The 11,186-nt window shown below is 36.1% G+C and overlaps 1 protein-coding gene and 1 non-coding gene across 4 annotated transcripts in view; both read right to left on the bottom strand.

Annotated features, from left to right (window-relative positions):
• Positions 1 to 7,491, bottom strand: part of LOC118544329 (uncharacterized) — a 28,060-nt gene extending 20,569 nt beyond the window's left edge. Inside the window, exon 1 of the transcript XR_013444672.1 lies at positions 7,359 to 7,491. This is a non-coding gene — a transcript (uncharacterized LOC118544329). The remainder of the gene's footprint in view (positions 1 to 7,358) is intronic.
• The window catches only part of TRIM37 (tripartite motif containing 37), a 185,973-nt gene that overhangs the window by 172,290 nt on the left and 2,497 nt on the right, over positions 1 to 11,186 (bottom strand). The window lies entirely within an intron of this gene.

Raw genomic sequence — 11,186 nt, 5'->3', positions numbered from 1 at the left:
TTCTGGAAATGGGTGGTGGTTGTGGTTGTACAAGAATGTGAATGTACTTAATACTACTAAACTGTAAACTTAAAATGGCAAATTTTGTTATATATATTTTATCACAATTAAAAATTAAAAAAAAAAAAACGGGAAAAACAGCTTGAGAGAAGAATGTAATCCTCTGTGAAGAACTAAACAGAACATTTCATGATAATACATAGGGGAAGTATTTACTTATTAGTGAAGTCAGTGGGCTTGGGAATAAGCAGGGAACAAATAAGATAAAAGAATACCAATGCAATGTTGAAAAATAGAAAAACAATCAAGATTTTCTGATTTGAACCCTTCATTTTATAAATGACGAAATAGTCTAAGTGATTTGCCTCTACTTCTATTTTCATTACTATGTTTCTTACGCAGTTAGATGAAAGTCTATACATGATATACAGGACATTAAAGTCAATAAAAGTCACATAGATGGAGGCAGGGAATGTAAAGACTTTACCTAAAGTTAAATTTAAAGTTTTGTTTTTATGTTTCAAATCTAATATCACTGGTTAGGCCACTAAAAAATTCCCTCTGACCACAACCTGGTATTATGGTCCAGAAAAAAGAAAATAAAAGGATTGGGCTACGTGGTAGAAGTTCTAGCCCTGGCATCACTAACAAGCTATGTGGCCTTAGGTAAGTCTTCCATCTCTCTGGGTCTCTTCTACTAAATGAAAGAGTCAGAAATCTAAGGTCCCTTTTAACACTAATATTCTATTATTTCATAATACTACAAATAAACCCAAGTTTAATTTATCAAAATGTAAAAATTTAGAAAAGATTAATTTCCTTCTTCTAAGATATTAAAACTTGACATTTGAGTTTCAGATTTTAATGTTTATATTAAGAATTAGCTTCTACTATTTGTTTTCTTCCTAAACAAAGATGACTGTTGCTTCGGTTTCAGCTATATAGTTTCTGCAACCTGCCCATTGTTCTTCCCAAACACCAAAACCCTATAAGCAATATTGCACTACTCAGAGCTATTTACACAGCAGAGACAATATCGATAGGGTTCTAGGATCTGGTCATAAACAGAAAATTTTTTAGTCACATGGTAGGAAATTTGCTGACCAATTACTATAGTGTCAAAAATTCATTAGTGTCTGATTAAGGGAGCAAACTGATGCTAAAAAATTTCATTCACAGCCCTCCTCAGTTATAAATTTGCCTCTTAAAGCCTAGTTAACAGTGAGGTTGCTCTTTAATTAACTTTAGCTACCTATCTTATTTTTAGGAGCATTAGAATATTTAAAATAAAACTAGTGAATTTTTTAGAGTGGGGAGGGAAAGAGGGAGACAGAGAGAGAGAATCTTAAGCAGGCTCCATGCTCAGTGCTGAGCCCAACATGGCACTTGATCTCATGACCCTGTCATGACCTGAGCCATCAAGAGTCAGAAGCTTAACCAACTGAGCTACCCAGGTGCCCCAAAACTAGTGAATTTTTTAAAACCCAAGACATTCATATTTCAGAAGCCAGTTTTCTTCTAAATCAGTAATAAAAATAAATGGAAACTTTTATGCCCATCTTACGAATGATAAATAAAATATGCAATTTAGCTGGGAAAAGTCCATTGAAATCAACATTAAAGCCCCCCAGACAGCCAAATTACATTCTGCCAATTGGACATCCTTGGAAACAGACTGGGACTGTAAGGAAGATACTATATAAACAGAAAAAGGAATAGTTTAGGAAATAATTTTGAGTTTTAGAGTATGCTACATATTGCATAAACATATAATATTCTGTCTGTTATACTAGTTTTCATTATAAACATCAGCTTAACACTTTATACCGCTCAACTATTTGGCAGCAAGGAGAAAAGAACTACAGCCTAACTTAAAAATACTTCCTTTTTTTTTTTTAAAAGATTTTATTTATTTATTTGACAGAGACACAGCGAGAGAGGGAACACAGGCAGGGGGAGTGGGAGAAGGAGAAGCAGGCTTCCCGCTGAGCAGGGAGCCCGATGTGGGGCTCGATCCCAGGACCCTGAGCTCATGACCTGAGCTGAAGTCAGCCGCTTAACCAACTGAGCCACCCAGGCGCCCCCAAAATACTTCTTTTTTACAAACCTATAGATTCTTACTGGCACAATAACGCTCCCTTTCAAAAGAACCAGTGCTCTAAAAAAGCAAACACATCCTCATGTGAGCGAGTTTGCCTCAACAGCATCAAACCACAGAAAATGAAGAAATATGGCAGTCTTGTCCATGATGAGAGAAGTTGGTAGAGGTACACTCTAGACTCAGTAGCTAGGCTTAGAAACACATTTTCCATAGAAACGTTGTTTTAAGGGAGAACTGGGCATATTAATACTTCCAGATCTAGGTTAGCAATACTATCAACCAAAGAAACTAATACTTAATGAACACACCCCTTTCTTTACATCCCCCTCTCTCTAATGCAGATTTAGAAACACCTTTATCTACTCTCATTTTATTTTGTTCATGGCTCTAGCTTACCATTTCATTTATTATATTATAATCATTTGTCTGCTTGATAGTGTCACCACTTGATTTCAAATGTTATGCTGGCAAGAGCCCTGTCTTCCTTTTTATTTATATCCCCTAGTTTTCTTTTTTTAAAGATTTTATTTATTTATTTACTTATTTATTTGAGAGCTAACGAGAGAGATTGAGAGAACAAAATGGGGGCAGAGGCAGAGGGAGAAGCAGACTCCCTGTGGAGCAGGGAGACTGACATGGGACTCGATCCCAGGACCCTGGGACCATGACCTGAGCTGAAGGCAGTCACTTAACCGACTGAGCCACCCAGGCGCCCTATCACCCTAGTTTTTAATATACAGCCTAATACTCAATGACAAAAAGGAATAGATGAAAGAACATTCATTCCTTTGAAGAACAATCTGGGAACCCAACCACCCTCTAAAGCCTGTCTTAAGAAATTATTAAAAAAAAAAAAAAAAAAAGAAAGAAAGTTCCCAACAAGTTGAGGACCACCCCAAATGTATACACAATCACAACTGTTTTTTGTGTATTTCTACTGGAGGGCTGAACTATCATCTAGCCTCTTCCAGATAGAACACATGTCAATGCATGTCTGGAACAGATAGGCAATAATATGCACAAGCACCAGGTTGCACATGTTATTGCCAGCAAATAGCAACATCAAAGCAGAAGAAAGTGAGAAGCTTCAAGTTCATCAGTTCCTAATCTGCAGGCATTTATGAAACAATTATTAGAGTAGTACACATAAGCAAGCCCCTGCCTGTAAAAGATTGGTTTTATCAGTTGAACGTAGTCTAACTTTTTAAAGCTTTCAGGATCCTAGATTATTTATGTTAATTGTGCTATGGACACATAATGGACTACAGGGAGAGATTTTCATATTACACTGAACAAACTTGGTTTAGAAAAAATAGGGGCGCCTGGGTGGTCCAGTCAGTTAAGCATCCCACTCTTGGTTTTGGCTCCAGTCATGATCTCGGCGCCTTGGGATGGAGCCCCACGTCAGGCTCTGTGCGCAGCACAGAGTCTACTTGAGGTTCTCTCTCCCTCTCCCTCTGCCCCTCCCCACCGTGCTCTCTCTCTCTAAAATAAATAAATAAATCTTAAAAAAAAAAAAGGAAAAATAGTTAAAGATACACCTGCAAAAAAATCTAAAATATACAACATAGACATAATACTCATAGAATTGTAGGGATCTTTTTTATCTGTCTTCTAATTAAATTACATGTATAATTAAAGCAAAATTTTTAAGAGTAAGTGCATTCTGTACTAAGTCACTCTTCACTTAAAGATCATTGGGTTTGGGGCACCTGGCTGGCTCAGTCAGTGGGGCATGTGATTTTTGATCTCAGGGCTGTAGGTTCAAGCCCCACATTGGGTACAGAGATTACTTAAAAATAAAATCTATATTAAAAAAGTTTTTAAGGGGCGCCTGGGTGGCTCAGTCGTTAAGCGTCTGCCTTTGGCTCAGGTCATGATCCCAGGGTCCTGGCATCGAGTCCCGCATCGAGCTCCCTGCTCAGCAGGAAGCCTGATTCTCCCTCTCCCACTCCCCTTGCTTGTGTTCCTCTCTCTCTCTGTCAAATAAATAAATTAAAAAAAAAAATCTTGAAAAAAAAATTTTTTTTAAAAAGATCATTGGGGTTTCCCAATGCCTGTAGAATTAACTCCAACTCTTAGTATAATCCTTATGACATTAATATGCTCCCCACAGATGCTTCATATTTTACACCTCAGCCACACTGAATTTCATTGTCCCAAATATGCCAGGCTATTTTTTAAAAATCACTGATCTCTAATAGTGCCTGGCAAATAGCTCAGTTCAAATATTATACTGTATAATATAGAGAGAATAATATTGTATAATAGATTATAATATTGTATGATATGTGTATATAAAATACTCGTGATAAATCATCTTAAAATTACAAAATTAGAAAATGTCATCAATATGACAAAACAGCTACATTCCCAAATTACAGAACACAAAATAATGGACATACGTGAAACAAAAACTTAGTATAATCTTGAGTGAGTACATGTTTGGCAGCAATTCTTACTTACATATATATACTGAAAAGGATAGAAGATTAATGATGTGTGGTCACTCAATTTCAAATACTTTCAACCTCTGAATAGCAGATATTCTTTTCTTCTTTTTAAGATTTATTTATTTATTTTAGAGAGAGAAAGAGAGAGAGCACGAGTGGGAGGGGCAGAGGGAGAGGGAGAGAGAAACCCAAGCCGACTCGAGGCTGAGTACAGAGCCCAATGCAGGGCTCAATTTCATGACCCTAAGATCATGACCTGATAGGAAACCAAGAGTTGGACGCTTAAACGACTATGCTACCCAGGTGCCCCTGAATAGCAGATATTCTTAATACTGGGCCCAGGAAACCATGGGGGCAAAGGTGTACAAATCCCTACTTACTAGTTAGCAAGTTAATGTATCTGTATACATTTTTCTGGTGAGGTGGAGCTCCTCTAAAGATCCATGGCATAAAGGGGAAAAAAAAAAAAAAGATTAAAAACCATCACCTCAAGAGAAATGTACATTCTGTCTTAGTGTCAATGACAAGGTAACAAAGATTACCAAATAAACTTAACATCTGTACTCCTCGATGGAGCAGGGGGAAAAATGGAAAGTACAGTAAGTACCAAGAGATAGTCTGCTTTTTTTGTCATTCAAAAAAAGTGTGATTGCTTTTGAAACCCAAATGCTAAGCATATTGCTGGGTACAAAAAAGGCAGATACTGTCCTCTCTTTATTTATTTATTTATTTATTTTTTTAATTTTTTTATTCCTCTAATACTAGCCCGCCCTAGTAACATTTACTGAAAGAAAGTATGAAGTACTGTCATTTACAATTAGGCAGATTGAGTGGGGAAAGGAGGCATTTATAAAAGTTACACAACTCATATTTCCTAACAAAAATAAATTGTTCTAAAAAGTTAAATGTATTTTACAATCACTGTCACTACACGAAAATCTTAGCAAAAACTGAGATTATTTCCTCATTTATAAAATGAGAAAAACACTGAATCAAAGAATCAAGGATTGACTTATTCAAACTTTTAAAATGTTATGTACTGAGACAAATCAGAAGTATAACCTTTTAAAGTCTAATTGAGAATAAATTTTATTTATCAGAGATATTCTCAATATTGAAACTTTGTATTATATTTGGGTAACAAAGGTAAGATATTTTTTATTTGCTTCAAAACTTTTACTTTGCTCCAAGGAAGAAGAAAATTTCCCACTTGGCTTTAAATGAATTCATATATATGGTCTTTCATACCCTACTATTGAAATTGAGATGTGTTCACATCAAAATACAATTCAAGGCAGAATAAACCTTCCTTCTCCTCACCATCTGGTACATTTTTTTATTCTTATTTTCTTGTATATAATCTTTTACCCAGAATACTTAATGGTTCTACAAGCTCTGGGATATAAAGAAAATTCAATGATATATCTAAAAGGAAATGTATTATACTGTTATCAATTCACATTTTTTTTAAAGTAGGCTCCATGCCCAATGTGGGCCTTGAACTCAAGACCCTGGGATCAATAGTCACATGTATACTGACTGAGCCAGGCAGGTACCCCTCAATTCACTTCTTTAGAGAAAACAAATGAGGTCCTCAAATTAAGCAGTTTTCTTCCCTCAGTCCCTCGCCATGTAATGTCTTACCTGATTAAAAAACACAAAATCCTACCCAGTGCTTGAAATGCCCACTAGAGAATGGTAGGAAATTAAAAGCCAAAGAAGAGGAAAACAGCCACACTTTAGGCCAAGAGAGGTAACTCAGATTTTATAAATAAAATTTGGGAATAAAATGGTTTTCTCATAAGCAGTCATGTTCTTCATTCCCTACCAAATGATGTCCTTGAGTCCATGCCTAATATCTCACATATCTTTCTTCCCTCCGGTATCCATTCTCCTGGCTTTTAAGGACATTTGTTTAACAAATAGCTTACTTTTTTCCTAAAATCTCTGAAATTTATTTAGAATACATGTTATGGGGTGCCTGCATGGCTCAGGTCATGATCCCAGGGTCCTGGGATCAAGCCCTGCATCGGGCTCCCTGCTCAGCAGGAAGCCTGCTTGTCCCTCTCCCACTCCCCCTGCTTGTGTTCCCTCTTTCACTGTGTCTCTCCCTGTCAAATAAATAAATAAAATCTTAAAAAAAAAAAAAAAAGAATACATCTTGTAACAGTTCTTGCTCTAATTTTAAGATATAGAGCCGTAGTAGAAATCACACTAAGCTGGTTATGAAAAATTTATAAACAAGACCTATACACTGAAAACTACAAAACACTGTTGAAAGAAATTTTTTCATTCTTTTCATTCATTCAAGCATCAGAAAACTCATTATTTTTAATCAATTCTCCCTAAATTGTTCTCTAGATTCAACACGATCCCAACCAAAATCCCAGAAAGCTTTTTTTTTGTAGAAATTGACCAAAAAAAAAAAAAAAGAAAAAAAAGCTTATTTGGAAATGCAAAATAATTTAAAAGTTTTAGAAAACAAGAGCAAAGTTTGAGGCCTTACACTTGATGATTTCAAGACTTACTACACAGAGACAAACCATTAGAGACTTAACTATAGGAAACAAACTGAGGGTTGCTGGAGGGGTCGTGGGTGGGGGGATGGGGTAACTGGGTGATGGGCATTAAGGAGGGCACTTCATATAATGGACACTGGGTGTTATATGCAACTGATGAATCACTAAAATCTACCTCTGAAACAAAAAATAACAAAGGACTTCTTATAAGGCTACAGCAACCATGACAGTATGATACGACATAATTGAACAAAACAGAGTTCAAAAATAAATAGACTGGGGTACCTGGGTGACTCAGTCAGTTCAGTGACCAACTCTTGATTTCGGCTCAGGTCATGATCTCAGGGTTGTCAGCGCAGAGTGTGCTTGAGATTCTCTCTCTCCCTCTCCCTCTGCCCCTCACCGCGCTCACGCACATGCTCTCAAATAAATAAATAAAATCTTTAAATAAATAAATAAACCAGCCCATACATACATGTTCAACTGATTTGTTACAAAGGAGCTAAGGGTAATTCAACAGGGATATGATAGTCTTTTCAACAAATGGTACCAGAACAGAGGAATATCCATATGCAAAACAAATAAATAAATGAAAAGACCTTCTACTCTCACTTTATACCACATACAAAAATTAACTCTAAATGGACAGAGATCTAAACACAAAATCTGGGGCGCCTGGGTAGCTCAGTCAGTTAGGGGCCCAACTCTTGGTTTCAGCTCAGGTCAGGATCTAGGGGTCCTGGGATCAAGATCCATGTCAGGCTCCACATTCAGCAAGGTGTCGCTTCCCCTCTCCCTTTGCCCCTCCCCCTACTCATGCACACTCTCCCTCTCTAAAACAAATAAATAAATCTTTAAAAATAAAATAAATGTAAAAACTAAAACTATAAATCTTCTAGAAGAAAACATTTGTGACCTTGAGTTAGGCAAAGATTTCTGAAATAGAACAAAAAAGCATAATCCATAGCAGAATAGATGTATAAATTGAACTTCATCAAAATTTTTTATGTGAAGGGGCAAATAACAGAAAAAATTAAAGGACTCTTGTAATAGTTAAAAAGACAAACATCTTGGAGGTGCCTGGGTGGCTCTGTCAGTTAAGGGGCTGCCTTTGGCTCAGGTCATGATCCCAGGGTCCTGGGATGGAGCCCCACCTCCGGCTCCCTGCTCATTGGGGAGGCTGCTTCTGCCCCTCCCCCCTGCTCATGTGCGGGCACGCTCTCTCTTTCTCTCTTAATTAAATAAATAAAATCTTTTAAAAAAGAAGACAAATATCTCAATTTGAAAATAGGCAAAAGATTTCAACAGATATTCACTAAAGATATTCCAACTGCAAATAAGCACATGAAAAGATATTCAATATCATTAGCCATTAAAGAAATGCAAATTCAAACTAAGCAGATACCACTATACAATTATTAGAATAGCTAAAATGAAGAAGACTGACATGGTTGACTCGGTTTTGGCTCAGGTCATGATCTCATGGGTCATGGGATTGAGCCCCACATCAGGCTCTGTGCTCGTGTGGAGTCTGCTTGGGATTCTCTCTCTCCCTCTCCCTCTCCCCCTCCCACTGGTGCTCACTCTCTAAAATAAATAAGTAAATCTTAAAAAAAAAAAAAGAAGACTGACAATACCAAGATACCAAATGTTGGTAAGGATGTGGAGAAACTGGAACCCTAAATCATAGCTTTGGTAAATATTTCAGTGGTTTTTTTATGAGATGAAGCATACATTTTTATCATGCTACTCAAGAGAAACAAAAACATTATGTCCAAAGACTTACACTACAATGTTTATAACATCTTTATTCATAATAAGCAAAACCTGGAAACAACCCAAAGTTTACAATCTGGTAAATGGATAAATAGTTTGTGATAGTCTATACCAATGAAATATTAATCAGCAATTAAAATGGTCCAACTACTAATATATATGTACAACAACACAGATGACTCTCAAAAGCATTGTGCTAAGTGCAAGAAGTCAGGCACAAAAAACTGCAAGCTATAAATGATTCCATTTATGTGAACTTCTAAAAATGGCAAAACTAGAGACCAATGATTGTCAGGGAGCTTGGTAGGAGGAAGCTGACTGCAAAGGGGCATAAGGGAACATTAGGTGATGGAAATGTTCTAAACCATGTCTGTGGTAGTTGTTACATGACTGTCCATATTTGTCAAAACTCTTCAAATTGTACAACTAAAATTGGTAAGTTTTACTGTATGCAAATTATATCTCAAAACTGATTACAAAAAAAGTAATGGATTCATACTTTATTCTATTTCATTATTACAAAAAAGAACTTTAAAACAAGTACTCTTAAGTTTGAAATTCAAGCATAAACTACATAGCACACAAAATTAACACCAATTAAGATTTGGGGCAAGTTATCATATGAAATATACAGCAGAGATTGTTTTCATCACTTACTAATTCACCTTAAAACTCAGTTAAAGAAAACGCAAGAGATGCCAGAACCTATCCAAATCTGTTACAGAAAGAAGAAAAATACAACTACTCATTTAAACAAGTCATAACAACTTCAGCTATTAAAAATGTTATCTCAATGTGTTTCATAGTGCATTAATTACGATAGTGAGTTTTTTTTTTCAAATTATGACTTCCTAAAACATATACCTAGGGTAATAAAATTATACACTTTCCAGCAACAAAGATTGTGGTAAATTACAGATACTGAAGAAAGATGTAAGGCAAGAATCAAAGTTCTGGTGTGCATTCTGCTTTCAGATGCTTTGACAATACTATTGCACTGCTAGCTGTAAAGTACAGTAGTGCAATAAAGTCAGAGCATTCGTTAGCAGAAATTGGTAGGAAAGGAACACAAAAGCATCTTGCATCAGTTGAAGCTTCAGTGTGAAAAGAATTTAAAGAAGGGTTGCCATTTTGGACAGAAGACATCCAAAACCTAAGAACATGTATATCAATGTTAAAAAGAACTGAACTTAAATGTCCAAATAACAGTTTTCTGATGACTAACCTACGATTAATATTTAACAGAAACATATAGAAAGGAATTTTGTAAATATGTCCTAAGCTTCAGAGACTAGTATTAACAAAACGGGTTATAATTACTACTAAGGCAAACTTGTGAAAAATATTTGTTTTGCTGAGATGTGTTGGTTAGCTCCCTCGTTGCAACTGATTAAGTAAGAATATTGGAGTAAACAAACGAAAAGGTAAAGTAAAGAAAGTAAAATAAGTTTCCCAATCTCTAAATACCCAATCTATCTTTCTGGAATCTAAACTACACTAAACTTGATCCCAGAGTCCTGGGATTGAGCCCCACATCCCACATCCCACATCAGGCTCCCTGCTCAGCAGGGAGCATGCTTCTCCCTCTCCCTCTGCCTGCTGCTCCCCCTGCTTGTGCTCTCTCTGTCAAATAAATAAATAACATCTTTTAAAAAATAAAATAAAATAAACTACACTAAACTCTAAAAAGCTCTTAACAGTCTTATGGCTTGTTATCACAAAAGCTTACAGATTCCCAGGGAATTAATGTGTCCTAAACAAGACCCTACCTAAGGGAATACTACGGAAAGGGATTTTAAAATTTAAGTTAACCCCTAAAGATCTTGAACATAGGAGGAAATCATCTCCATTTCCTTCAAATGTACAAGCATCACGGAGGAAATAATAATGGTACAGGAGGAGGTTCTGAGATTTAGTAATCAGGTTTTCTTGGATTCAAGCCAATTATCATTATCTTACTCTTTGAACTGGTAAGAACCCATTTAAAAGTCAGATATAAACCCAGAAATAGAAATAGTATCATAGTATCACAGTGTAGTTCTGTGCACAATCACTAGTGGTACCACAAAAGAACACCAGACAAATACCACTCAACCAGTAAGTGAAAGGAAAAAAGTTAGAGAACAAAGATTACCCTACAATGAGCTTATTCCCCCATTAATAACGTTGATTGATGCAAAAATACTTTCCATTATTTTCACGAAACTTTCTTTAAATAGTCTAGTTCAGCTATTTAGATTCAACCCCCTAAAAAATAAACTCAAATTCAGGACAGCTGGAACATGAGTGACCTGACCTAATCCTAAGGCCACATAACTCAGGTATTAGAATACTTCA

Source organism: Halichoerus grypus, chromosome 2 (assembly GCF_964656455.1).
Source record: "Halichoerus grypus chromosome 2, mHalGry1.hap1.1, whole genome shotgun sequence".
In the NCBI taxonomy this organism is placed as follows: Eukaryota; Metazoa; Chordata; class Mammalia; order Carnivora; family Phocidae; genus Halichoerus; species Halichoerus grypus.
This window is presented reverse-complemented; position numbering and strand designations above follow the sequence as displayed.